This window comes from Anabrus simplex, chromosome 1 (assembly GCF_040414725.1).
Source record: "Anabrus simplex isolate iqAnaSimp1 chromosome 1, ASM4041472v1, whole genome shotgun sequence".
NCBI lineage: Eukaryota > Metazoa > Arthropoda > Insecta > Orthoptera > Tettigoniidae > Anabrus > Anabrus simplex.
In genome coordinates, this window is record NC_090265.1 from 1,580,113,295 (window position 1) to 1,580,140,115 (window position 26,821).

Sequence of the window (26,821 nt, forward strand, 5' to 3'; positions counted from 1 at the left end):
TGCTACTCTTACTAAATCAGATATTGAACCTCAATCAATACAGAAGCTTCCCTCTGGTCGTGGACTGAGTGGCCGATTTCAAAATTACATATTTTATAATGTTGATGCGCCATCTGGGAGTAATAAACGCCAGGTAAGGAACGAATTCATTCAGTCAGACTTAACATACTTACTTCGCTCCTTGTCTACGCATTATGTGATGGGGTGTGACTTTAACTGTGTACTGCGTGCAGTAGACTGCACAGGTTCCTTTAAACCGAGCAGGAGCTTACAGACTTTAGTTACAAACCTCCAAATGTATGATGCTTGGGTGCTAAAACATAATAAGCCAGGATTTACTTTCTTTTCTTCAAATTCAGCAGCAAGAGTGGATCGATTTTATGTTCCACAATATTTAGCTAATGAAATAAGTCGTGTAGAAGTAGTACCAGCTCCATTTTCTGATCATGCAGCTGTCATCCTACGTACAAGATTAAATATAAATTTCATACCTAGAGGACGCTCTTACTACTGTAGAAGATGAACGTAAACTGTCTTCAAAGTACTAGAGCCCTTGAAGAACTAAAATTGCTTTGGTCAGAATGAAAAGAAAGACTAGATATAAGATTGTGCTGATTGGTGGGACTGGTATGTAAACCCGCAAAATTAAATATTTCTTTAAGCGAAAATCTTGCGAACTTTATCAACACGAAGAACATCTAGTGAACCTTTATTTTATGTGTATTTGTGACTTACAAGAGAACTACCAGCCTTTACCAGATAGAAGAAGCAAAATCAGCCGCTATAAAGCAAAAATACTTGCTACATATCATCAACGAATACAGGGACTCGAGATACGCAGTCGGGTCGATGACCCAATCGAAAATGAAGGGATCAACATTTATCAATTAATGAAGGACTTTAATAACCGCATATCATCTCTCATATTGAAATTTCAAGACCCAGAACGACAAGAGTACTCAAAACAACCGATGCCGAGCCAACCAAAGACAATGAATTTATTTTTTTTTTTTTTTTTTTTTTTTTTTTTTTTTTTTTTTTTTTTTTTTGCTGGCTGTAAGCCTCTACCGCTCAGAGAAGAGGATAACCCAAGCCTTGAAGGACCCATGACCCAAGAAGGGGTGTGAAAAGCGATACGTCAAGGGAAGAGCTCAAAAACACCTCGGAATGATGGAATTCCTCAGGAATTTTACTCTGTGTGCTGGTCGATAATCGGAAAAGACCTCACCTGCGTCCTGAACACGGTTTAAAAAAAGAAACAACTTTACGAATCACATCGTCGAGGATTGCTGTACCGATAAAGGAGTCCTCTACAGCTTCTACTGTCAATGACTATCGCCCAATAGCCCTTCTAACTTACGACTACAAAATATTAACCAGATTTCTCGTCAACAGATTACGACCATTATTATCCTCCCACATTCACCCTCACAACACCGCGGAGTGCCTGGTCGAACAATATTTTATACTACCTGTTCGCTGTCTGGTTATGTGGCGTCAACCGAACGCAGTCATTCACAGAGCTTGCCAGTGTCCTTAGATTATCAGCGTGCATTTGACAGTGTGAATCATCAGATATACTAAAATGTTTAAAATGGCATGGTCTTCGTCCCACATTTTTCTCTTACATTCAGTGTCTATACACAAACGTATCTGCGATTTTGCAAATTAATGGCTTTCACACTAAAACCATTCCGATTAAGAGGTCAGTAAAACGAGCATGTACGACTTCGATGGTGCTGTTTACCTTGGCCATAAATCCTATCATTTGCAAGCAGCGTAAGGAAATAAGAGAAATAACACAATGAAGTGCAAAAGCTCACGGTAGCTGCTTACAAGGATGACGTCAGAGTACTATTAATATCGGATAACGATATACTCCATGTGCGAAATGCTCTTGCACTGTTCAGTGCAGTATATGGGTTGTATATCAACTATCATAAACCCAAAGTGATTCCCTTAGGAGACTGGGCATCATTACTTCAACTCCCACCCCTACAAGCGGTGAAAAAACATAAATACTTGGAATATATTACGCTCGAAAGACCAGTGACATGAATCAATACAATTGGGGGACCTCTTGTCAACAAGATAAAAATATATGCAAAAGAACTCTACTGCCGAGACCTCTCTCTCGTCCAAAGGATTTGGACTGTCCACACATATCTTCTATCACAATGTCGGTATCGTGCACAAGTACTACCATTGCCTGCAACGTATGCTAGACGGATAATACATGCTAGTTCATGATACATTTGGCATGGAAATATCTTCCGAGTACCGATATCTACCTTGTATCTTCAGCCAGCAGTTGGTGGACTTTGGTTGGTAGACGTCATCATTTAATACCAAGCTCTCTTCTTGAATCGTGGAAGAAAAATAGAAATGAACCACCGCAGCTTCTCATCTGTTTGGTGGAAACGCTGGTCTACTGTGACGGACTTGCGCAGTCCACCTGAACTTCGGATTGTCCCGCCTGCCCTAAAGTATCTCCATATTTATTTGCAAGAATGGTGCTATTTGACGGAAGCCAAGTTCATACCAGAAGAACAGTTAACACGTCGGGTTTGTGCTGATTTATTTCGTTAAACACCTGCACCACTCATGCGTTTATTTCAACAATTTTCTTTAAACACCGACTTTCGACAACTTTGGGAAAACATTGGTCCTCCTCGTTTAAATGCTGAAGTGCGATCTACATGGTATATGGTAGTCCATGATATTTGTACCAACAAAGGAACGGCTATATCGATTACGAATGACCGATTCGGACTCCGGCTCATATTGTGCTCAAGGTGACTCAATACTTCACAGAATGACCACTTGTCTGAGGATCAGACCGGTGTAGCCTATATGCAAGCAAAAGCATATTTTCATCACATGAACTTCACAATCAATAGAGCAGACAAATTCATAAGACCAGATTACCTCATTATCCCAAACACAAAACACAATTCTACACGCTGGATAGTTGAACACACTGTTCATTCTATATTGACTATTGATGGACAGTTGGACATGGAACTTTACGGTGCATATCTGAAGAGAACAAGATGGAAGTTTGTTGCTCACCGATTCAATGAAATGTGTAGACATTATTTAAGTGCTTTGTCATAAGTAGTATTTTTGTTTTGTTTTGTTTTGTTTTGTTTTGTTTTGTTTTGTTTTGTTTTGTTTTGTTTTGTTTTGTTTTGTTTTGTTTTGTTTTGTTTTGTTTTGTTTTGTTTTGTTTTGTTTTGTTTTGTTTTGTTTTGTTTTGTTTTGTTTTGTTTTGTTTTGTTTTGTTTTGTTTTGTTTTGTTTTGTTTTGTTTTGTTTTGTTTTGTTTTGTTTTGTTTTGTTTTGTTTTGTTTTGTTTTGTTTCGTTTCGTTTCGTTTCGTTTCGTTTCGTTTCGTTTCGTTTCGTTTCGTTTCGTTTCGTTTTGTTTTGTTTTGTTTTGTTTTGTTTTGTTTTGTTTTGTTTTGTTTTGTTTCGTTTCGTTTCGTTTCGTTTTGTTACAGGAGTTGCGAAAGTGCAATAGGAAATTCATCACAGACTCAAAATTCTCAACAAAGAGAAATTAAAACACACTACAGATCGTCCTTGTCGAGAATACGACTCGTACTCTGTGAAACTAGTTTGTATCACTTCCTAGGTATTTCTAACATTTGAATGAAAATCGGTAACAAGTAAAATGTAAATAGCATAGAAAAGATAATCCAATACGTACCGAAATTACAATATTTATTTGGATGTACCACTTTAAAAATGTGTAAGTGGTCATTTTTGATAAATAAATGTTAAAAATGCTATATCTATATAAGTAAAATAAAATATTTTTTAAAAAAAATAAGCCCCTCTAATCCAACTCCCTTTCCATCCCCCTCCCCTTCCCCACCCCTTCCCCAAAATCTCCTAGAGTTCATGAATATTATTTTTAGCTTAGTTTCTTCTACTTTTCGTTTTGAACTAAAATTCTTTCATAAATTTACGTGCCACCATTTCTTTGTGATGTTGTAGAGCAGATCCGTTCGATATCGCCACCCTGTTGTCATAACACTGAATTATCCATAGTGGTTGAATATGATTTGCAACTCACGGATGTTAATACCGATCACCCTTGTGATGATGACATAAAATGCAGTAAAATTTCAAACCCATAAAGACCAGATACCTTATTTCGACGGTACCTATCACACGGTACGTTGATTTGGTTTGAGTTATCAGTCCATGGACTGATTTTATGCACCTGTCTATGTCGCCCTATCCTGTGCTAAACTTTTCATTTCTACGTAACTACGCAATTTAAAACATTAGGGGAACATGCTTTGTAACGTCTGGTATGTGAAAGTTTATTTGGTAGATGGGGTTCCAATGGTCGTACAGTATACCTTGAGACCTCAGCTCCTCAGGATATGTCAAATTGAAGTTATACTCCATTTGTAGGCGTAACCATGCATTAAACTATCAGGTGATCCCTCAAAACAAAGTGAATAGCTGTGCGCCGGTGTGTCGTTGTGAGGTACACAGTCTACTGCGGTCATTTGAACACGTTGTACGTAAACCAGCACATCCCATGAGACATTTTAACGAGGTTAAGGTCGCAAGGGCCGTCACGTTGATCCAGAGTGGATGTACTTTTCGTCGTGTTGCTGTGGATCTCAATGTCTCTCCGTCAGTTATTCAACGCTTGTGAAATCGCTACAGTGAGAGAGGCCAGTTCACAAGGAGGGTTGGACAAGGGCGTGGACGCATCATCTGTGCGTTTCGGCGTCGTTCAACAACTGCCAGAGAACTGCAACAAGACCTCAGGAGGGTCACTGGAGTCACGGTGTCTGACCAGACAGGAAGGAACAGATTAATAGAAGTGTCCTTACGACCCAGACGTCCTCTTCGAGTGCCCCGTTTAACGCAGCAACATCGCGTAGCTCGCCTTCTGTTCGTCTGTACCCACGTCAACTAGCAACTTCGGCAATGGAGACCTGTGTTGTTCACAGACGAGTCCAGATTTCCCCTCACACAGCGTGATGGACGGCAAAGTGTATGGAGACGCCATGGTGAGCAGTACATGCCAAATGTTGTCCAGGAAGGCGAAAGATCCGGACAAGATTCTGTGATGATGTGGGGTGGTATTAGTATTGATGGCCGTACGGATTTTATCGTCGTCCGTGGTAATCTTATAGCTGCGCGTACATCGAGCAGATACTGCTAAATCATGTGTCCGTTGCTGAATACGGTGTTGGCCTTGAATTCGTACTCATACACGACAATGCCAGGGCTCATGTAGTGTGCATCACCAGAGCTGCCTTGCGAGAACTGGACATTCAAGATATGGAATGGCCAGCAGTGAGTCCCTACCTTAATCCCATCAACAGGCCCCGATTTACAAATGGGCGGACTGGGCATTTGCCCAGGACGCCAGTTTTTGAGAGGCGGCGGCCGGCGGATCGAGTAATTATGGCCTGTGTGAATTACGTCTTTACACTCAAATTACTCAAATTACTTTTACATTCCACAAATTATTCCAATTATTTTATTAGCCTATATAAAACACTTTAAACTATTTTAACTTTAAAACCTGAATTTAACCTATATATTTAAATTTTATAAAGAAAATGTGTCTTATTTCTAAAATTATTTACTTATATACAAACTATCAAACTGAATCAACGGCTTTTTAAATAAAAATAAAAACAGCCGCATCCTCATTTGACTGTTATCTGTATTTGGCTTGATAAGTTTAATTATGAGAATTAACTGTGTTTGCATAATGTGCTGTTTTAAAACTTGTAATCTTGAAAACTGTAATATTTAATTTGTAAACATTTATTTTCTAGAGGAACAGGAAAACAAGCAGAGGGGCGGGTGGCTAAATATTGTTTGCCCAGGGCGCTAACTACTTGAAATCGGGGCCTGCCCATCAAGCATGTGTGGGATAGGCTTGACAGAAATGTTTGTGGTCATCCTGTTCCACCACAGACTCTCCAAGACCTCGAATAGGCTCTCATTGTAGAATGGGACCTGATACCGCAACGTGACCTCCGTTGACTTATACGGAGCATGCCACGTAGATGCCAAGCTATGATAAAAGCTCGTGGAGGACATACACCATACTGAAGTTCTCCAACTGTGGTAAAAATCCACCCTGGAGGACTGTTATCACTTTGTTTTCGCCCCTATTTGGACATTTCCGTTTGTGTTCTGAAAATGATCGCGAATCTATCGATGTTGTTTTGTATACTTCAACGGTAAAAAAAATAAAGGTTTAGTTGGTAATATGCCTGGGTGTGAGGTATTGTTTTGTGGAGCATGGCATTCGTTCAAAAATATGTTCCCCTAACTTTTTTTTAACTGTGTACTTTATCCTACATGGAGAGAGGTCCAGAAAAATGTAGACACTCTTTGATAGTCAATACTAATGGAAGAAAATGGAATACCGTTTCAATTTTTGCACGGGATGAAGGTTATTATGTGTGTTCAAAGTGACCTCCATCAGCAGCCAAACAACGTCGACGCCGCTGAACTGCTGACCGAACTACGGCTGTCAGTGTTGCCGGTGTGATAGTCGCACAGGACGCTTCGATGGTTTCCCGTAGCTCGTTCAATGAAGCTGGCTTCTGTCGATTAACTTCATTTTTCAAGGTCCTCCATAGGTAGAGGTCAAGAGGTGTAAGATCTGGAGACCGTGGCGGATACTCAACAGCTCCTCTTCGACCTATCCATCGTCCAGGTAGATTTTCATCCAAGTAGACTCTAACATTTCTGTGGTAATGAGGCGGAGCGTCATCTTGGTGTAGATAAAATCTTTCATTTCCGAACACCTCTCGGAAGGCAGGTAAAATCGATGTTTGCAGCATATGAATATACACCTCACCAGTTACGGTACCTTCAAAGAAGAATGGTCCAATCAAACCGCTTGATGACAGACCACACCACACATTAACACCGGGTGGATTAACATGTTCATCCACGTGAACATGAGGATTTTCAGGAGCACAGTACATGCAGTTGTGACGGTTTACAGTACTATTTAGTTTGAATTGAGCCTCGTCAGACCATATAGCCATCCCTGCAAACCGTTCATCATGCCTTCAAACCACTCGCAGTACTCAGTTCTTCGATCCGCGTCGTCCTCGTTCATAACGTGCAGCGATCATGGAATGTATACTCGAAATCTTTAGTATCTCGTGGCCAGAAATATTCATTTCAGGCAAGAAATCAGTACAGCCCTCAGAACCACCCAGTACCTGCTTACACACTCTCTCTCACTGGTCACATCCATCAGACGCGTTAACACATGCACACATCTGAAGAGTGAGGGGAAGTGAAGGAAACGATGTACGAGGATATCGAGCATGAACGAAACACACGCGGAGCGGAAGGTACTTGCTTCCCCACCTGCCCACACATCCCACTGGCTCGACAATGAAGGAAGAGGGGAATGAAGGGAGGAACCACACGACTCCTTCAAGGCAACAGACGTATTGGGTATGGCAACTCATTGAGGGTAAAACTCATGAGTTTCTTTGTAATTATTGTGTGCGAAGTCTAGCTGAAATATTAGCGGTCTCTACTATAACTTCATTATCAAATGGCATCGTGCTCAACCACTGTAAGAAAGAATAACTCTTATGTTCGACAATATAGGCCCAGGTAAATACTATTAATAGACCCCTACTACTTCCACCCCTGCTAATAATAATAATAATAATAATAATAATAATAATAATAATAATAATAATAATAATAATAATAATAATAATAATAATTTTTATCCTCAAACCCCAAAGTAAAAATAATATGGGAATAAATGATTATGATTATCAGAGACCCAAGGGCGTTTGGAAAACCGTTCCTATGAAATTATTGCCAGCGCAGATCAAACAATTAAATGCCATATATTTGGGTGGGATTATATCGTGCACACTTCATCGCAATTAAACTACAGTTAATTCATTGTTTTCTTTGATTAGGAAAAGCTAGTACCTATAGCCAGAATGTTTAACCATAGAAACATCTTAATCACGTCCCGAAAAAAAAAAATGGAGTTGGGAGTGACCTCTGGGTGCGCAACGCCGCAAACCACACCTCCTGGAAGAGGAACTCATGTGAAGTTGCCTTGGTTACTTCTCCTTCATCCTCAGGGTTGGCCAAAATCACCCATACGTTACCTGTTTCATTTTCCCTTTTCCACCCGGAATTCTTGTGATCGCGATTGTACACTTTCCACTTTGCAGCCTTCAGAATTCATCGTACGGTGGATCGGCTTACTCTGCTTTGACGTACACCGTGATTCACAGATTTTTGAGGTGATCTAGTAAAATTTTGTAACACAGCAGCGCCGGAAGCTGGAGTTGTTGATGTTTTGGGTCAGTCAAACCTTTCCTTATGCACATCCTGAATAGTACCGTCGGCTTCAAATTTATCCCGAATACGATAAATTGTAGTATGTGTTGATGGCTGAGTTCCGTACACATTACGCCATTGTACTTCCAGTACCACTTCAATATGGTCTAGTGATGCTCAAACGACAATCTTACTTCATTCATTGCTACATTGTCATCTGCTAGAAAACGCACAGCCAAAATTGTCGTGCCATTCACGTGACCATCATCTGTTGAGATAATAATGGACCACGCTGCCAGGCAAGAATTGCAACGATATTTCATTTTGTTCCAATGATATTAACTATCAAAGAGTGACTACATTTTTCTGGACCCCTCGAGCTGATGACGTCACAGCTCAATGTAGGTCGAGCAGTACTCGAGCAGGAGTATAGCCCGCCATCTATGAGTGATATCCTTGTACTAAATCAGCTGCTTGGCAATCTTCTTTGCTCTATGATGTCAAATACCGCATGTTCGTGGTAATAAAACAAGTTTATATCGAAACTAGCAAGGTACCCGTGCTTCGCTACGGTATTATACTGAAATTTATAATTGAATCCTTACTGTTTTAGATATATAACCCGCCGAAATTCGCGATCTGACACGTTTTCAGCAAGAATCCACCAAAATTCCCGATCTGACTCGTTTTCTATTAGATTACGGCACGTTTCCTCCCATTTTTCAATCTTCCTTTCCAGCAATCGATTTCGTACTTCCCGGGCTAGGCTCAGGTATTATTCCCAGTTGGGTCCGTAAATCTTTGCCATACCGTATTTGCCTATAATCATTTTTAATCTGGATAAAATCCTTCAGGAGATCCGGCGTGGTGTCATATTGGGTGCCTTGGTGGCACTGAACCCGCGGCCGGACTGCATTCTTAGTCATTACCCGTCCAGGAGCCGTTTCCAGCGCGGTCCGCACATTTGACGACGGTCCGGAGTGTTGCTGGGATGAATGATGACAGGGAAAACCGGAGTATCCGGATAAAAACCTGTCCCGCCTCCGTTTTGTCCAGCACGAATGTCACATGGAGTGACTGGGATTTGAACCACGGAACCCAGCTGTGAGAGGCCGGCGCGCTGCCGCCTGAGCAACGGAGGATCCTTATAAGTACATTAAAAACAGTAAAATCAATTGGTCTCACCTCCTTTTACACCCCACCGCCGTTAGTTTTTACTGCCACCCCCCCCCCCAAAAAAAAGGCGTGTTTCTTTATGTTTAAGGGAGATTCCAAACACCAATGTTCACGTCTATTACCTTCAGTTTTGAGATATAAGTATCCCCATAAATATAATTTACTTTTGTCACTTCATTTCAAACTACTCCTCCCCCCCCCCCTAAGTGAATTTTCCCGCAAAAAATACTTGTTTCTTTAATAGTGCAGGATCTTCTAAATACCAATTATCACGACTCTAACTTCTTCACTTTTAGATTTATGTGTCCTCATGAAAGGAATTAAACTCCTTTACACTCCCGCCCCCCAAGATGGTTTCCCCCCCAAAACGCGTTTTTCTTTGTTTTTAAAGGAGATCCAAATACGAATATTCACGTCTGTAACAACTTTAGTTTTTATTAGATGTATATATTCTCATACAATTACAGTCAATTAATTTTTCAATTCTTTCGCCCCCTCCCCCCGCTTCATTGGATTTTCCGAGAATACGTGTTTCTTTACTTTTAAAGCAGATTGCAAATATCAAATTTCACGTCTGTAACATCTTCATTTTTAAGATATCAGTAGCCTAATTAAAATAATTCAACACCATTTTCAGTCACTTTCACCCACCCTCCACCCAAGTGGTATTTCCGAAAATTTAAAATACACGTTTCTTTATGTTTAATAGGGATAAAAATACCATTTTTCACTTCTGTAACATGTTAAGTTTTTTTTAGATATACTGTAAAAATTCTCATTTTAAAATTTCACCCCTTTTGGGTTCCCCTTAAGTGGAGTTTCCAAAAACAAATCACCTATGTTTCTTTACATTTACAGGAGATTCCAAACACCCACTTTTTACGTCTATAACATTTTACGTTTCCAAGATAATCTTTCAAAAAATTCACCCCAATTTGTCACTTCTGTTTAACCGCCATTAATAGGATTTTCCAAAAACTAAAAAAATACGTGTTTCTTTATTTTTAAAGGAGATCCCATATACAAATTTTCAGTTCTGTAATATCTTCCGTTTCTGAGATATATGTATCCTCATTAAAGGCATTCAGCCCACTTTTTACCCTTTTACACCCCTCCTATTGGGATTTACAGGAAACAAAAAATACGTGTTCCTTTATTTTTAGAGGAGATTCTAACTACCAATTTTTACATCTGTAAATTTTAAAGTTTTAAGATGTAGACACATTCATTTTAAAAAATTCACCCCCCTTTTCACCCCTCAATATTTGAATTTTCCAAAAACGAAAAAATACGTGTTTCTTTACATTTAAAGTAGAGCCCAAATACCAATTTTCAGGTCTGTAATATCTTCAGGTTCTGAAATATAAGTAGCCTCATTAAAGGCATTCAACCCATTATTCACCCTTTTACACCCTTCCTATTGGGATTTTCCGAAAACAAAACAATACGTGTTTCTTTATTTTTAAAGAAGATTCTAAATACCAATTTTTACATCTTAAACTGTAACAGTTTTGAGATATAGATACACTCATTTTAAAAAATCACCCCCTTTTCACCCCCCCCCCATTAATTGATTTTCCAAAAACAAAAAAATACGTGTTTCTTTATTTTTAAAGGAGATCCCAAACACCAATTTTCAGGTCTGTAATATCTTCAGTTTCTGAAATATATGTAGCCTCATCAAAGGCATTCAACGCCTTTTTCACCCCTTTTCACCCCTCCTATTGCGATTTTCCGAAAACAAAAAATACGTGTTTCTTTATGTTTAATGAAGATTCTAAATACCAATTTTTACATCTGCAAACTTTAAAAGTTTGGAGATATAGATTCACTCATTTTAAAAATTCACCCCCTTTTCACCCTCCCATTAATTGGATTTTCCAAAAACAAAAAAAAATACGTGTTTCTTTATTTTTAAAAGAGATCAAAAGTACCAATTTTCAGGTCTGTAATATCTTCAGTTTCTGAGATATAAGTACTGGTATACTGATTGAGGGTATTCAACCCATTTTCCCCATTTTCACCCCTTTTCACCCCTCCTATTGGGATTTTCTGAAAACAAAAAAATACGTGTTTCCTTCTTTTTAAAGAAGATTCTAAATACCAATTTTTACATCTGTAAAATTTATAATTTCACCTCTCTTTTCACCCCCTTAGCGAAGGAATATCCAAAAATCCTCTCTTAGCGAGCACCTACGTCTTAATATGAATATATCCCCAAAATTTCATTTCGTTACGTCCAGTAGTTTTGGCTCTGCGATGATGAATCAGTCAGTCAGTCAGTCAGGACAAGTTATTTTATATATAGATATGTTGAATTATTAATGACTAATCCACTAGAATTACAAGAACATAATACCAGCCCTATGTGTCCATGATGCATTTTCGCAACATGCAATATCTACGGATTGTGAGATACGGATTGTGTATAATTTAAAAAATCCTGAAAGTTCAGTTATATCCTATCGGACTCAGGACTTCAGTTCTGTTCAAATTTCCCTCTTATTATTACTATTCTCCCTCTTTTCCCTTTTCCAATTTAGCATACACGGTAGCAAAATAATTATAAATTGAATGGATACAAACCAAATATCGAAGCTCCCGTCATACCAATGGTGTATGTTGTATAAACAAGTCTTCCTGTAGGAGAAATAGTACCATAGCACTATAATAAAACTGAAAATAATATGGTATGCAAATGATACATCCAATGATCAGAAGAATCAGAAATGGAAGTAGCGACCAAGTAACGACAGGAAAACCACAGAAATATTATCTCTATGCAGAGCTCATCTTCATGTCGAGAAGTCAGTTCAATTTGATAACAAAAAATTATTCTGGGCATATATGGGTTTAATAAACTGATGCGTCCACTACGACTTATGGCACGTCTGTACTTCTGTAGAATGATCACTAATTACTCTTCTACAATGTAGCGCTGGAATGTGAAGACCAAAGGGAATGAGTGAAGGCGAAAGAGTGGCTCGAGGCACAACACACACGTCCTGCTTAGAGTGCATGCAAGCCTACGTTACGATAGAATTCTGTGCTGCTCGATCTTGCTCGACCAAGCCAACGCCACCTAGATTACACAAGCTCACAGCTGCGCACCCCTAACCGCACGGCCAACTCGCCCAGTAAGATGTGTCTTTTCATTTTATCTCTTCCTGTGGTCAAATCTCGCCAAAATGTGCTCCTCTCACCAATTCAGTATCGGTATCTCTTCATTCATGACCCGATCTACCCATTTTACCTTATGTATTCTTCAGTAACACCACATTTAAAAAGTTCATATTCTCTTTCTTTCTGAGGTAGTTATCGTTCATGTTTCACTTCCGTATAATGCCACGCTCCAGATGAATGTCTTCAAAAACATCTTTGTAATTCCTATATCAGTGTTCGAAGTGAGTGAATTTTTTTCTTAAGGAAGGCCTTGTGCTAGTCTGCATTTTATGTCCTCCTTATTTCTGCCATCGTTAGTAATTCTACTAACAATATGTATCTAGTTTTATAAGACTTAATTTCCTAATTTAATATTTCCTGCATCACCTGACTTCATCCGACTGCACTCCATTACTTTGTACTTCTTCTCCAAGCATGCATTCATACAGGGAGAGCTGCATGCCCTCGGGAGTTAGTTACGGCTGTAGTTTCCCGTTGCTTTCAGCGTGTAGCTGTATCAACGTAGCTAAGCCATGTTAAATCTTATTACAAGTCCACGTCAGTCAATCATCCACACTGCTGCCCTTGCAACTTCCGAAATGGTGCTACTCACCTGTCGATAAACCATTCGTTAGACGCCGTTCACACAGGCGATATAAGATAAGTGATATATAGTAAGGAATATATTGCGACGATATATTGCTAGGAAGGTTCATGACACTGAGCGATAAATCGGCGCGACCTGGGCGATAAAAATTTGGTGGGAACACAATTCTCACTACATCAGTTACAAATATGAGTTCAAATGATGAAGACGTTGTAGTGGCTTTTTGGTTCAGGCGTAGGATGAGAAGAAAAAGGAAATACTGGGTACATCCGTACAATCTTACCAACCTGCACCATAGCTCAGCTGTTGTTTCCTGAAAGCTGTCCCAACATGAATCAAAATTAAGGGAGTTTTATCGAATGAACACTGAAAATTTTCATTTTCTGAAAAGTCTAGTGTCATGAACCCTTGAAAATAAAGATACACACTTCAGGAAGGTCATTTCTTCAGATAAAAAACGTCTGAATACTATAAGGTAAGTAGATATTAATATGATAAGAAATATTAATAAAATTTAGCAGTTTTAATTTGATAATTTTTTACATATCTTTTTTTACAAATTGTACTAATCAGTACCACTAAATTAATGAAAGGTATTACAGAATTGTCCTCTCTTCTTCCCGTCATATTCACAGCTCGAAATATCGTACGATACTAATCGCTGAAGAGACTAGCAAGCGGCACCCCGAAAGATATGTCACTACCGACATGTTGTACAAGCGCGCAGCTGTGAACCTTTTTTATGCCCTCCCTTTAGATTTCAAGTATCTGTCTGTGCGTGTCGCGTATCGTATATCGCTTACGATATATCACTTATCTTATATCGCCTTGTGTCAACGCGGCCCTGGTCTGGTATCTCGACAGATATCCACGCGATATGGTTAGACCTGCGGCTCACAATCAGCTATCTGCTTCATTGGGACGCACAAGCCTCCCCCACCACGGCAAGGTCACATGGTTCACAGAGGACACAGTACATATTTTGTCTCAAAACTTGCAGCCGTTACCCCAACGCAGCCCCGTTCCATCTTATCGAATTTTTGAGGTTATTCTCTAACTAGACCATTATGTGTTACAGCAACCTTTTTAATAATTAGTAAGATTATGTAATGTGCGAAATCGAACAGTGTTGCAAACCATCAACATTTTTTTTATTTTCACTGGCCAACCAATGGTTGCACCTAGAACGTTCCGAACTTCAATGATGACCCAGTAAGGGTCTCCGAAGCTCTATCTGTCCCTGTAATAATTAAGAGGTGAATTCCTTAAGGCAGTATTATTGGACCTTTAAGTTTTCTTATATATAAATGATATGAGTAAAGGAGTGGAATCAGAGGTAAGGCTTTTTGCGGGAATCAGAGGTAAGGCTTTTTGCGGATGTTGTCACTCTGTATAGAGTAATAAATAAGTTACAAGATTGTGAGCAACTGCAAAACGACCTCGATAATGTTGTGAGATGGACAGTAGGCAATGGCATGATAAACGGGGTAAAAAGTCGGTTACGTGCCAGATGCGACCGTGCCGGATGCAACCCGGCCATTATCGTGCCAATAGCGACCGAGCGGATATGCACCGTGCCGCATGCGACCCATCAATCACTTACAATTGATCTGCATTAAGGGCTGTCACCAATTGGCAGATAGCTTATCAGTAGATAACTTCGTCTTTTCTAAAATAAAGGTCTGACACCGTTGTTAGCAGGTTCGAGTGCCGTTGGTCGAAAGAAAAATATGATAATGTTGCTGGCTTTACGTCCCAGTCATTGCTTTTATGTTTAAGGAGACGCCGAGGTGCCGGAGTTTAGTCCCGCAGGACTTATTTTACGCGCCAGTAAATCCACCGACACAAAGCTGACTTATTTGAGCGCCTTCAAATATCACCAGACTGAGCCAGGATCGAACCTGCCAAGTTGGAGTCGGAAGACCAGCATCTCAACCGTCTGAGCCATCGAGCCACTTAGCCCGGATGAAAAAAATTTCACCATGAGAATGTAGGCCGGCAGGGTAGGAAAGTTGGTGTATACAATTTGTAATCACTAGATTGCGTACCAAAAGCCTGGATTCAAATCTAAACTTCTTCGCAGTGTTCAAATGAAGTGAGGCAATATGATGCTGTTGATGGTGATTCAGCCGTCGGATAGGGACGTAAAGCATTGAGCAGACCCCTTGGTATTATTCGAGAGGAGTAGGGTACGTGCCGATACCGGGTTTCATCTTTCCCTACCTCATTATCATAATCTCACATCCAGACGCGCAGGCCTCCCATGTGCGTCAGGTAGAAAGTCCTGCACCAGGCAAGTCGAACACGTCCTCGGACACTCCCGGCACTAATAGGACACGATAAGTAAGTAGGCCTAAGTCGTAAATAATTTCAGAGGATTAGGATCTTCTTTTTTTGCTAGTGGTATAACGTCGCACCGACACAGACAGGTTTTAAGGCGACGATGTCCGACTCGTTGGCTGAATGGTCAGCGTACTGGCCTTCGGTTCAGAGGGTCCCGGGTTCGATTCCCGGCCGGGTCGGGGATTTTAACCTTCATTGGTTAATTCCAATGGCCCGGGGGCTGGGTGTTTGTGCAGTCCCCAACATCCCTGCAACTCACACACCACACATTACACTATCCTCCACCACAATAACACGCAGTTCCCTACATATGGCAGATGCCGCCCACCCTCATCGGAGGGTCTGCCTTACAAGGGCTGCACTCGGCTAGAAATAGCCACACGAAATTATATATATTATAGGCGACGATGGGATAGGAAAGGGCTAAGAGTGGGAAGGAAGCGGCCTTGTCCTTGATTAAAGTACACATCGACTTTCACATTTGCCTGATGTGAAAATGGGAAACCACGGAAAACCATCTTCAGGGCTGCCGACAGTGGGATTCGAACCCACTTTATCCCGGATGCCAACTCACAGCTGCGCGCTCCTAACCGCACGGCCAACTCGCCCAGTAGGAAATTTATTGAACATCTCCCTTGGTAAATTATTCCAATCCCTAACTCCTCGTCCTATAAACGAATATTTGCCGCAATATGTCGTCTTGAGTTCTAACTTTATCTTTATATTGTGATCTCTCCTAATTTTAAAAACACCACACAAACTTATTCGTCTACTAATGTCATTCTACGCCATCTCACCATTGACAGCTCGGAACATCCCGCTTAGTCGAGCAGCTCGTCTTCTTACTTCTAAGTCTTCCTAGCCCAAGATTTGCAATATTTTCGCAACGCTACTCGTGTGTTTTGTTACCAAACATTATCGATTGTTTTCTGAAAGGGATTCAAACTTAATTTCGGAGTCCCTGGTACAGCGTAATTAGATTCTGATACAAATTTAGATGTGACTAGCTAATGTACCCGTGCTTCGCTACGGAATTCTACATTGTATTCAGAATTCTAGGTTAAATACTCTACATGTTGTGAATAAGATTATATTAAACTACATAGCTCTTAAAGTTACTCAGAAAAGCGACGGGCAAGTCACCATTCGTATTTTCGCATGTGAAGACTTGGTTAGGAAATTATAATGGCAGGTCCTCTTGTCTACTGTCAGTCACAATCAACTTGGTAAGTTTTCATTATGATGGTAGGCCCACTTGCCTACTGCCAGTCAGTGGAGTTGGGCTGTGTGATGATAATGGCAGGCACTCACTCTCTACCTGTCTTTTTACGTCATCAGAAAGACTGTCTTTGTGGTTTTACCAACTGAAATCATCATAGGTCATTACAATGAAGTCAACAGAAATGTCGCAGTTACAAGCAATGCTATCATAATTATGAAATACTCGATAAAATAGAAAACCGCACATTTTCTCATTTTTAACAGTACTATGCTGCCGATCTAACAGTCCAAAGTTCCCGACCTGGAATAACCAGGCCGCAGACAGCCGTGAACAATCCTCTCCCATTATTCCCTTAAGTGTGCACACTGCTCGTTCCAATCCGTCCCACAGAGAAGGAATCAAATACGTGGAGTACTATGATAAACCAGTATGTTACGTACCAGTAGTACCAGAAAATCGATGAACCAGAGGAAAGTCATGCTAAAGAAGAAAGTTATCTAACTCCACATTCCCCTGTGGAGGGGGGCGGTAGAATTACACCCATGGTATTCCCTGCGTGTCGTAAGGGGCTCTCAACTTGGGAGCGTGGGTTAGTGACCACGGGGCACTGAGTTTTATTTGTGCTAGGCTCCTCATTTTCATCTATCCTATCCGACTTTCCTTGGTCAAATCTTGTTCTATTCCAACCCCGACGGGATTAGAACTTTCTACGCCTAGAGAGTCGTTCGTTTTCACGCCCTTCGTGGCTCTTGTCTTTTCGCTGATATCTTCCTTTTTCGCAGTGTCGGATTCCTTCCATTTTTCTCCCTGATTAGTGTTAAATAAAGGATGGTCACCTAGTTGCACTTCCTCTTAAAACAATAATCACCACCACCACCACATTAACACGTAGCATTTCTCCTCTAATGGTTGGCGTCAAGAAAAGCATCCAGCCGTAAAAGAATGCCAAATCTGCTACACACCCTGACCCGCAGTAAGAACCGGATAGAGTGGGGAGTAATAGAAACGAGCCCAGTGGCATCACTGCTCGCTTCTCACCAAGGCAGTCCGGGTTTGATTCCCGGCCAATATTTGTGGGATTTACGAAATGAAATACCACGCCCATTTTCCTGGAGATGAAAAATGGGAAACCACGAGAAATAATTTTCGAGGATGGCCGACGGGGTATTCGAACCCAGCAGCCTACCGAAGTAGCTCTAACTAGTCGTCCGACAACGCACTGACCTAACCTGCTTGGTACCTTCTCCCAGACATGGAGGCGCAGCTCTATATATGGAGATATTTTAGGAAAATACTATTTATTTGCTAATGGCTTTACGTCTCACCGACACAGATAGGTCTTATGGCGACGATGGGATAGGAAAGGCCTAGGAGTTGGAGGGAAGCGGCCGTGGCCTTAATTAAGGTACAGCCCCAGCATTTGCCTGGTGTGAAAATGGGAAACCACGGAAAACCATCTTCAGGGCTGCCGACAGTGGGATTCGAACCCACTGTCTCCCGGATGCAAGCTCACAGCCGCGCGTCTCTAACCGCATGGCCAACTCGCCCGGTGGGAAAAGACGTAAACGCATCACCATATTTCGTGTTGCAAAACGAGTTTCCCCCGGAAGTGTTATGTAAAGTAGAGGCAGTAGCTGCTTATAAGACTTTTTGAAATTACATTGCACTTCGTTTAACTTACCTTATCTTGGGTGATGACACAACTTATCAAATGACAGTTTGCTTTTCAACGCCGGTCGCATCCTGTCAACGCCGGTCTCATCCGGCACGGTTACAGATAATGCGGTCGCTAGTGGCACGGGTCGCATGCGGCACGGTCGCATCTGGCACGCCACCAAAAAGTCAGGTTGTGAATTTCACAAATAGGAAAAGTTATCTCAGTTTTAATTACTGCGTTGATGAGGTGAAAGTTCCTTTTGGGAATCATTGTAAGTATCTGGGTGTTAATATAAGGATTGTAATATAAAGGATGGTTATGAGGGTGTTTAGGGGTTGTAGTAAGGATGTAAAGGAGATGGCATATACGTCTCCGGTAAGACACCAGCTAGAGTATGGTTCCAGTGTATGGGACCTTCATCAGGATTACTTGATTCTAGAACTGAAAAAAAACAAAAACAAAGGAAAGCAGCTCGATTTGTTTTGGGTAATTTCCGACAAAAGAGTTGCAAAGTTTGGGCTGGGAAGAACTGGGAGAAAGAAGACGAGCTGCTCGGCTAAGTAGTATATTCCGAGCTGTCAGCGGAGAAATGGCGTGGAATGACATTAGTAGACGAATAAGTTTGAGTGGCGTCTTTAAAAGTAGGAAAGATCACAATATGAAGGTAACGTTGGAATTCAAGAGAACAAATTGGGGCAAATATTCATTTACAGGAAGGGAGTTAGGGATTGGAATAACTTACCAAGGGAGATGTTCAATAAATTTCCAATGTCATTGAAATCAATTAAGAAAAGGTTAGGAAAACAACAGATAGGGAATCTGCGACTGCCCTAAATGTAGACCTGTATTGATTGATTGTATTGATTGTATGTGTGGTTCATGCATGAAGGGCTTCTTGACGCCGCTCCGCCGCCTTTTCAAAAACATTTAAATATAATTTCACTCTGTAAGTGATTACATAAAGGGATGTGCAATTGTAGCGAAGTCGAACTTACCTGGTGTGTCATTCATTATAAAATGGTATTATTTTAGCTGTAAACATTTCGCTTCTCTATTTTCAAACCTACGGCAAAGGCTTTCAGATCGTGACTGCTGATCAGCAAGCATATTTCTTTAGCCTTGTGGACCTCGGACTGTGCCAGGAAAGCCCTCAGTAGGTTCCTAGAGTTAGCTAATGTGCAGAGTGCGGGAGGAGCCTCGAAAGACGATATGAATTTGTCAGGGGAAGGAAGAGAGTAGGCTGATGTAAGGGCTGTCCGGTGGAGCCCATGGCAACATCGCCAACGACTTGACAATGCACCTAGGCTTGCCCGTCCCGCCCGCCCAGTCTTACATTAATTGTTCTTAGAGATTAATTCAAAAACATTTTTAAAACAGTCAATTCCATTATACTGACTATTTAAACAATTCAGTTCTATAAAGAAGCTAAACTGTACGGAGTCGGGTATGAGGTGAGATGAATCTGTCGTGGCGGGTTTTTATGGTCGTATGCCCTTCCTGCGTCAGTCTCATCAGAGGAGTTAATGAGATGAAACGAATGAGGTGATACATGATAGTAGGGAGAGGGTGTAACCCGGTGCCGGCACATAGCCTACTCCTGTCGAATAGCACCAAGGGGTCTACTCAAGGCGTAAGGTCCTCATCCGACGGACGAATCACCATCAACAGTGTCATATATCCGCACTCCATATGAGTACTGCGGAGAGATTTGAAATTTATTCCGGGCTTTTGGCATGCAATCTAGTGATTAGAAATTGTATACCACCACCACCCCTCCCTGCCAGCCAACATTATGATCGCGAAATTTTTCGATCAACGGGACTCGAACCGGCTAAACACGGTGCCGGACCGTTTAGACTTCAACGCCTTAACGATCACGGCTACCAGGCGGGCTTATATAGAAGCTAAACTAAAGATTTAAAATGTAACCAAAAGGTGACGGCACCATTTTTAGGTAGGGCAAAATTGTTAAATACGTCTTCGTGCTTTGAGTTTTGAGCAAAACGTGAGAAATTGAGAGACGTACTGTTTTTATTTGTGAATATCGTTATTATCTTTTGTGATTAGTGAAAAAATGCAGTGCCGTAGTAGTCATGATTGCAGTAGTTGCTAGCCTGTTAATGTGTGTGTATTGCCATTGAAGTGTAGTTAATTGATTAATCAATTAATTACTGTTTTAGTGCACGTATTCAGTAGATAAAACGACCATACTAGTTTAAACAGCAGTGAAAATTCTATCTTCAGTATTTAAGTCTCGTGTTAATATCTTCGTCCGCCGCTGTGGTGTAGTGGTTAGTGTGATTAGCTGCCACCCCCGGAGGCCCGGGTTCGATTGCCGGCTCTGGCACGAAATTTGAAAAGTGGTTCGAGGGCTGGAACGTGGTCCACGCAGCCTAGGGAGGTCAAATGAGTAGAGGTGAGTTCGATTCCCACCTCAGCCATCCTTGAAGTGGCTTTCCGTTGTTTCCCACTTCTCCTCCAGGCAAATACCGGGATGGTACCTAACTCAAAGCCACAGCCGCTCCCTTCTCTCTTCCTTGCCTATCCTTTCCAATCTTCCCATCCCCCCGCAAGGCCCCGGTTCAGCATAGCAGGTGAGGCAGCCTGGGCGAGGTACTGGTCATGCTTCCCAGTTGTATCACCAGACTCAGAGTCTGAAGCTCCAGGACACTGCCCTTGCGGCGATGGAGGTGGGATCCGTCGCTGAATCCGAGGGAAAAACCAACCCTGGATGGTAAACAGATAAAGAAGAAGAAAAGGAAGAAAAAGAAAGTATCTTCATCCATGTGTTCAGTGTTTATCTGCCTATTTGAAAACTAAATGTTACAGTCGTAATTTAAGAAGACAGCGACGTTTACAAAAAGATACAAAATTTGAAATCTAGAAAGGCAGCTGCGATTGGTAAGATTTGTAGGGCTCTATTAAAGGCTATGGGTTGGAATATAGTGCCATACCTGAAATACACACTTGATTACTGTTTGCATGATGGAACGATACCAGATGCTAGTTGCTTTACGTCGCACCGACACAGATAGGTCTTATGGCGACGATGGGACAGGGAAGGGCTAGGAGTGGGAAGGAAGCGGCCGTGGCCTTAATTAAGGTACAGCCCCAGCATTTGCCTGGTGTGAAAATGGGAAACCACGGAAAACCATTTTCAGGGCTGCCGACAGTGGGGTTCGAACCTACTATCTCCCGAATACTGGATACTGGCCGCAGTTAAGCGACTGCAGCTATCGAGCTCGGAATACCAGATGAATGGAGAGTTGTAATAGCAGCTCCATTCAAGGGAAAGGGTGACAAACATAAAGCGGATAATTACAGGCCAGACAGCTTGACATGTGTTGTTTCTAAGGTTTGAGAAATCATTCTTTGCTATTGTATTAGACATGTTTGCGAAATTACTATTTTGTTTGACAGAAGGCATTTCGGGTTTAGAAAAAGTCCTCGCAGTTTTAATGACTGTGTTGATGGGGTGATAGTACCTCATGGGGAACACCGTAAGTGTTAATATAAGGAATGATCTCCGTTGGGGTAATCATACGAACGAGGCTAAGAAAGGTTACAGACCTCTTCATATGGTTATGAGAGTATTTAAGGATTGTAGTAAGGATTCAAAGGAGAGGGCGTATAAGTCTCTGGCAAGATCCGAATTTTATTAGAGTTCTGGGTGATTTCCGACAAAGGGGTAGTGTTACTAAAATGTTGCAAACTTTGGGGGGAAGACTTGGGAGTAAGGAGACGAGCTGCTCGACTAAGTGGTATGTTTCGAGCTGTCAGTGAAGAGATGGCGCGAAATGACATTAATAGACGAAAAAGCTTGAGCGGAGCTTTCAAAAGTTGAAATTCAAGAGGACTAATTGGGGGAAACTTTCATTTATAGGACGAGGAGTAAGGGTTTGGAATAAATTATCAAGGCAAGTGGTCAATAAATTTCCAAGTTCCTTGAAAACGTTTAAGAAAAACCTGGGTAAAAACCTGACAGGGAATCTGTCCTCCTGGGCGACAGCCCTAAGTGCAAATCATTGATGATTGATTGACTGATGATGAATTCTGTGAATGGCATTTTAAATAATGGCGGGAATTTAAGCCGGCCCCGTGGTGTAGGGGTAGCGTGCCTGCTTCTTACCCAGAGGTCCCGGATTCGATTCCCGGCCATGTCAGGGATTTTTGCCTGGATTTGAGGGCTGGCTCGAGGCCCACTCACCCTACGTGATTATAATTGAGGAGCTATTTGACGGTGAGATAGCGGCCCCGGTCTAGAAAGCCAAGAATAACGGCCGAGAGGATTCGTCGTGCTGACCACACGACACCTCGTAATCTGCAGGCCTTCCGGCTGAGCAGCGGTCGCTTGGTAGGGCAAGGCCCTTCAAGGCCTGTAGTGCCATAGGGTGTGGTTTGGTTTTGGTTTGTTTCGTGGGAATTTAAGGTTTGAACATCGGCTAGAATTAAGCAAGTAAGGGCCTCCATGGCCGAATTTAGATATTGCACAAGAACAGAAGTGATATAAGAACAAAAATGCATACACTAGGAAATTCAGTTTCGTCACTTTATGCCCACCCTGACTGGCTGCGTGGATGTGAAATGAGGAACGCGTTCTTTGGTTATTCTTGTTTAGCGATGAATGTCGTTGACCCTGCGTGGACATCAGTCAGGGTGTCAGACATACAGCACCTTGGTGAAAAAGTAAAAAAAAAAGCATTAACTGAGCGAAAAACACATACAAGCTGGTACTGAATTTCCTATGCTTGGCATAGCAGATACCCGATGCCAATTAGACAGTGCATACAGAATATGTTTTCTGTCGATGTTTTAAGGGTATGTAGGTTGTAAGGCTTCAGGATTTACTTTTAAGATTCTTTTTCTACTTCGGAATATTATCTGATTTTCACTAGTGATAGTTCTCTCGGTCCGCCTCTGTGGTGTAGTGGTTAGTGTGATTAGCTGCCACCCCCCCCCCCGGAGGCCCGGGTTCGACTCCCGACTCTGCCACGTTTTTGTTTTGTTTTTGTTTTTTGTTTTTTTGCTATTGGCTTTACGTCGCACCGACACAGGTATGTCTTATGGCGACGATGGGACAGGACAGGCCTAGGACTGTGAAGGAAGCGGCCGTGGCCTTAATTAAGGTACAGCCCCAGCATTTGCTTGGTGTGAAAATGGGAAACCACGCAAAACCATTTTCAGGGCTGCCGACAGTGGGGTTCGAACCTACTATCTCCCGAATACTGGATACTGGCCGCACTTAAGCGACTGCAGCTATCGAGCTCGGTGCCACGAAATTTGAAAAGTGGTACGAGGGCTGGAACTGGGTCCACTCAGCCTCGGGAGGTCATCTGAGTAGAGGGGGGTTCGATTCCCTCCTCAGCCATCCTCGAAGTGATTTTCCGTGATTTCCCACTCTCTTCCAGGCAAATGCCGGGATGGCACCTAACTTAAGGCCTCGGCAGCTTCCTTTCCTCTTCCTTGTCTATCCCTTCCAACCTTCCCAACCCCCGACAAGGCTCCTGTTCAGCACAGCAGGTGAGGCCGCCTGGGCGAGGTACTGGTCATTCTCCCCAGTTGTATCCTCCCATCCAAACTCTCACGCTCCAGGACACTGCCCTTGAGGCGGTAGAGGTGGGATCCCTCGCCGAGTCCGAAGGAAAAACCAACCCTGGAGGGTAAACAGATTAAGAAGAAGAAGAAGAAGAATATTGTTCTCTAGGAAGCAGATTTCTTCTGTTCAGGCAGTGCCATCGGATTATTATTATTATTATTATTATTATTATTATTATTATTATTATTATTCATCTATAAATATCGTGGTGTTGGTCAGTGAAAACTGGGCCGATTGGACAGTGAGAAGAGATGGCGGCACAGCCCTGCTAGAGTGAATTGTTCGTCGCCATAAGACCTACCTATCTGTGTCGGTTGTGACGTAAAACCACTAACAAAAAAAAAAAAAAAAAAAAAAAAAAAAAAGTGAATTGTGACGAACCGCCACTGGTCTCATAAGAGACTCCATGGAGCAATCAGCCAGGAGAAATAAGTTAGTTGCTGAGATCATAAAGGAGTTTCTGTAATGAAGTTCTGGATTAGCTGCTTGACTTTCACAACTGGTCTGATATTACGTAATGTCTCTGAGTCGTTATAAAGGTGTTTAGTTATAAAACAGGGAGCCGTTTGAGGAGTATATGCTGAGATTAATTAATCGTCTTAATCAGAGGCGGTGCGTGGTATTGTTGCAGGGTTGCACAACTCCCAATAATTTTGCACTTCGTTTGTTATCTTTTATTCTAAGGTTTAGTTTAATAAACCTAACATGTATTCGAAAACATGCTAAAATCAACAATCTTCGGTCGTTCGCTGTACTAATGCTTCGTAACGGACCAACAAACGCTGCTTGCTTCGAATCAAACGCAGGGGGTGTGCTTTCTTACGGCAACTTCCTAGCGGACAGCACGGCGCAGTTTACTTCAGCAGGGATGAGCCTAAGCCTGCATAGCATCAGGTAGCATGCTCGCCTGTATCGGTCTCAGGGAGTTGCACTAGACCAGCAAGTCCCCTACCGAGAAAGGGTTCCAAATGTTCCCGATAGATTGCGCCACTCTGCGGAGATTACCTCATTCCTACTTTCCTCTCGCTAAGGTAATTCATTTCCAGTTTTTAAATTTACAAATTTCATTTACGTTGCACCGACACAGATAGGTATTATGGCGACGATGGGATAGGAAAGGGCTAGGAGTTGGAAGGAAGCGACCGTGGCTTTAATTAAGGCATAGCCACAGCATTTACCCGGCTTGAATATGGGAAACCGCGGAAAACCATCGTCAGGGGTTCCGACAGTGGTGTTCGAATCCACTATACCCCGAATGCAAGCTCACAGCTACGTGACCCTAACCGCACGGCCAACTTGCTGGGTAGTTACTTTTCTACGCCATACCAAGACTACCCACAATATTGTCAACATCTTGCTTCAATGAAAAACAGGACGGCAAAAGTAACTGTGCCTGGCTGAGTGGCTCAGACGATTGAGGCACTGGCCTTCTGACCCCAACGCGGCAGGTTCGATTCAGGCTTAGTCCGGTGGTATTTGAAGGTGCTCAAATACGTCAGCCTCGTGTCAGTAGATTTACTGGAATGTAAAAGAACTCCGGTAACTCGGCATCTCCGAAAACCGTAAAAAGTCGTTAGTGCGATGTAGTAAAGCCAAGAACGTTATTATCTTTTTGCTAGTTGTTTTACGTCGCACCGACACAGATAGGTCTTACGGCGACGATGGGACAGGAAAGGGCTAGGAGTGGGAAGGATGTGGCCGTGGCCTTAATTAAGGTACAGCCCCAGCATTTGCCTGGTGTGAAAATGGGAAACCATGGAAAACCATTTTCAGGGCTGTTGACAGTGGGGAACGTTATTATTAAGAGTAACTGTAATTACAGTGTATAATTAGCCTCTTATTTCCTGGGTTGTAATTGCCAGATATATTACAGTTTTGGTAGGAATGTTGTTCATTACTTATCGATAATAGAGTTGCTTGTTATTTCTGTAAGCTAAAAAAATGTGACACTGAAAATGCTGGTGCAACACCCAGCTTCAGATACCACCAGCCGCCACTGATATTAATATATTGTTATAATACCGGGCGGAATGCCCACGGCGTCCGGTCGTAAAAATCGTTCATTTAAATTCATCCCGCCTAATTCCCGACCTCGTATAAGGAAACGGGAATAGGCCTACATTAATATATTGTTACAATGATCACAAATCGAGTCCCTTACTTGACTGTCTGATACAAACTGCTGAACTCTCAAAAGGTGAGAAGGCTGCTTTCCAATACGATGTCCTTGAGGTCCGCTGTTAATTAATCGGAACAGCCTACGTCCGTCCAGTTACTGCCTCCATCTTCCTTAAGCATTGACATGACTGACCTAGATAGCAACATAAAGTCGATAGCTCAAATAGCTGACATAAGTTGAGTGTTTTACGTTCTGACTCATTTTCTCTTTCCCCGTCATCAGGAAACGTGAATGCTTTACAGTAATGAGGGCGTGACATAGTGCAGCGTGCCACTGATAAAGAAGTTAGAAAGAGTAGTTCCACTTACGCTCTAGAGTCTGCTCTGTCTTCTGACTGATAAAGAAGTTAGAAAGAGTAGTTCCACTTACGCTCTAGAGTCTGCTCTGTCTTCTGCTTCTCTCAGCCTTCAACTGACCAGTGACAAGCGAAACGCGATAAGCGCTCGTGGACCGGATATTATGGACGGAAAGATATTTTACTCTGCTACAAGAAGCAAACAATGTGACAAACTAGCAAGTTGAACTTCGTCTACTGCGTCAGTATTAAGATATGA

The 26,821-nt window shown here is 42.0% G+C and overlaps 1 protein-coding gene across 1 annotated transcript in view; it reads right to left on the minus strand.

Annotated features, from left to right (window-relative positions):
• LOC136858559 (luciferin sulfotransferase) overlaps positions 1-26,594 on the minus strand; it is a 98,333-nt gene extending 71,739 nt beyond the window's left edge. Inside the window, exon 1 of the mRNA XM_068225603.1 lies at positions 26,576-26,594. The gene's annotated coding sequence lies outside the window, so the exon portion shown is untranslated. The remainder of the gene's footprint in view (positions 1-26,575) is intronic.
• Positions 26,595-26,821: the final 227 nt, after the last annotated feature.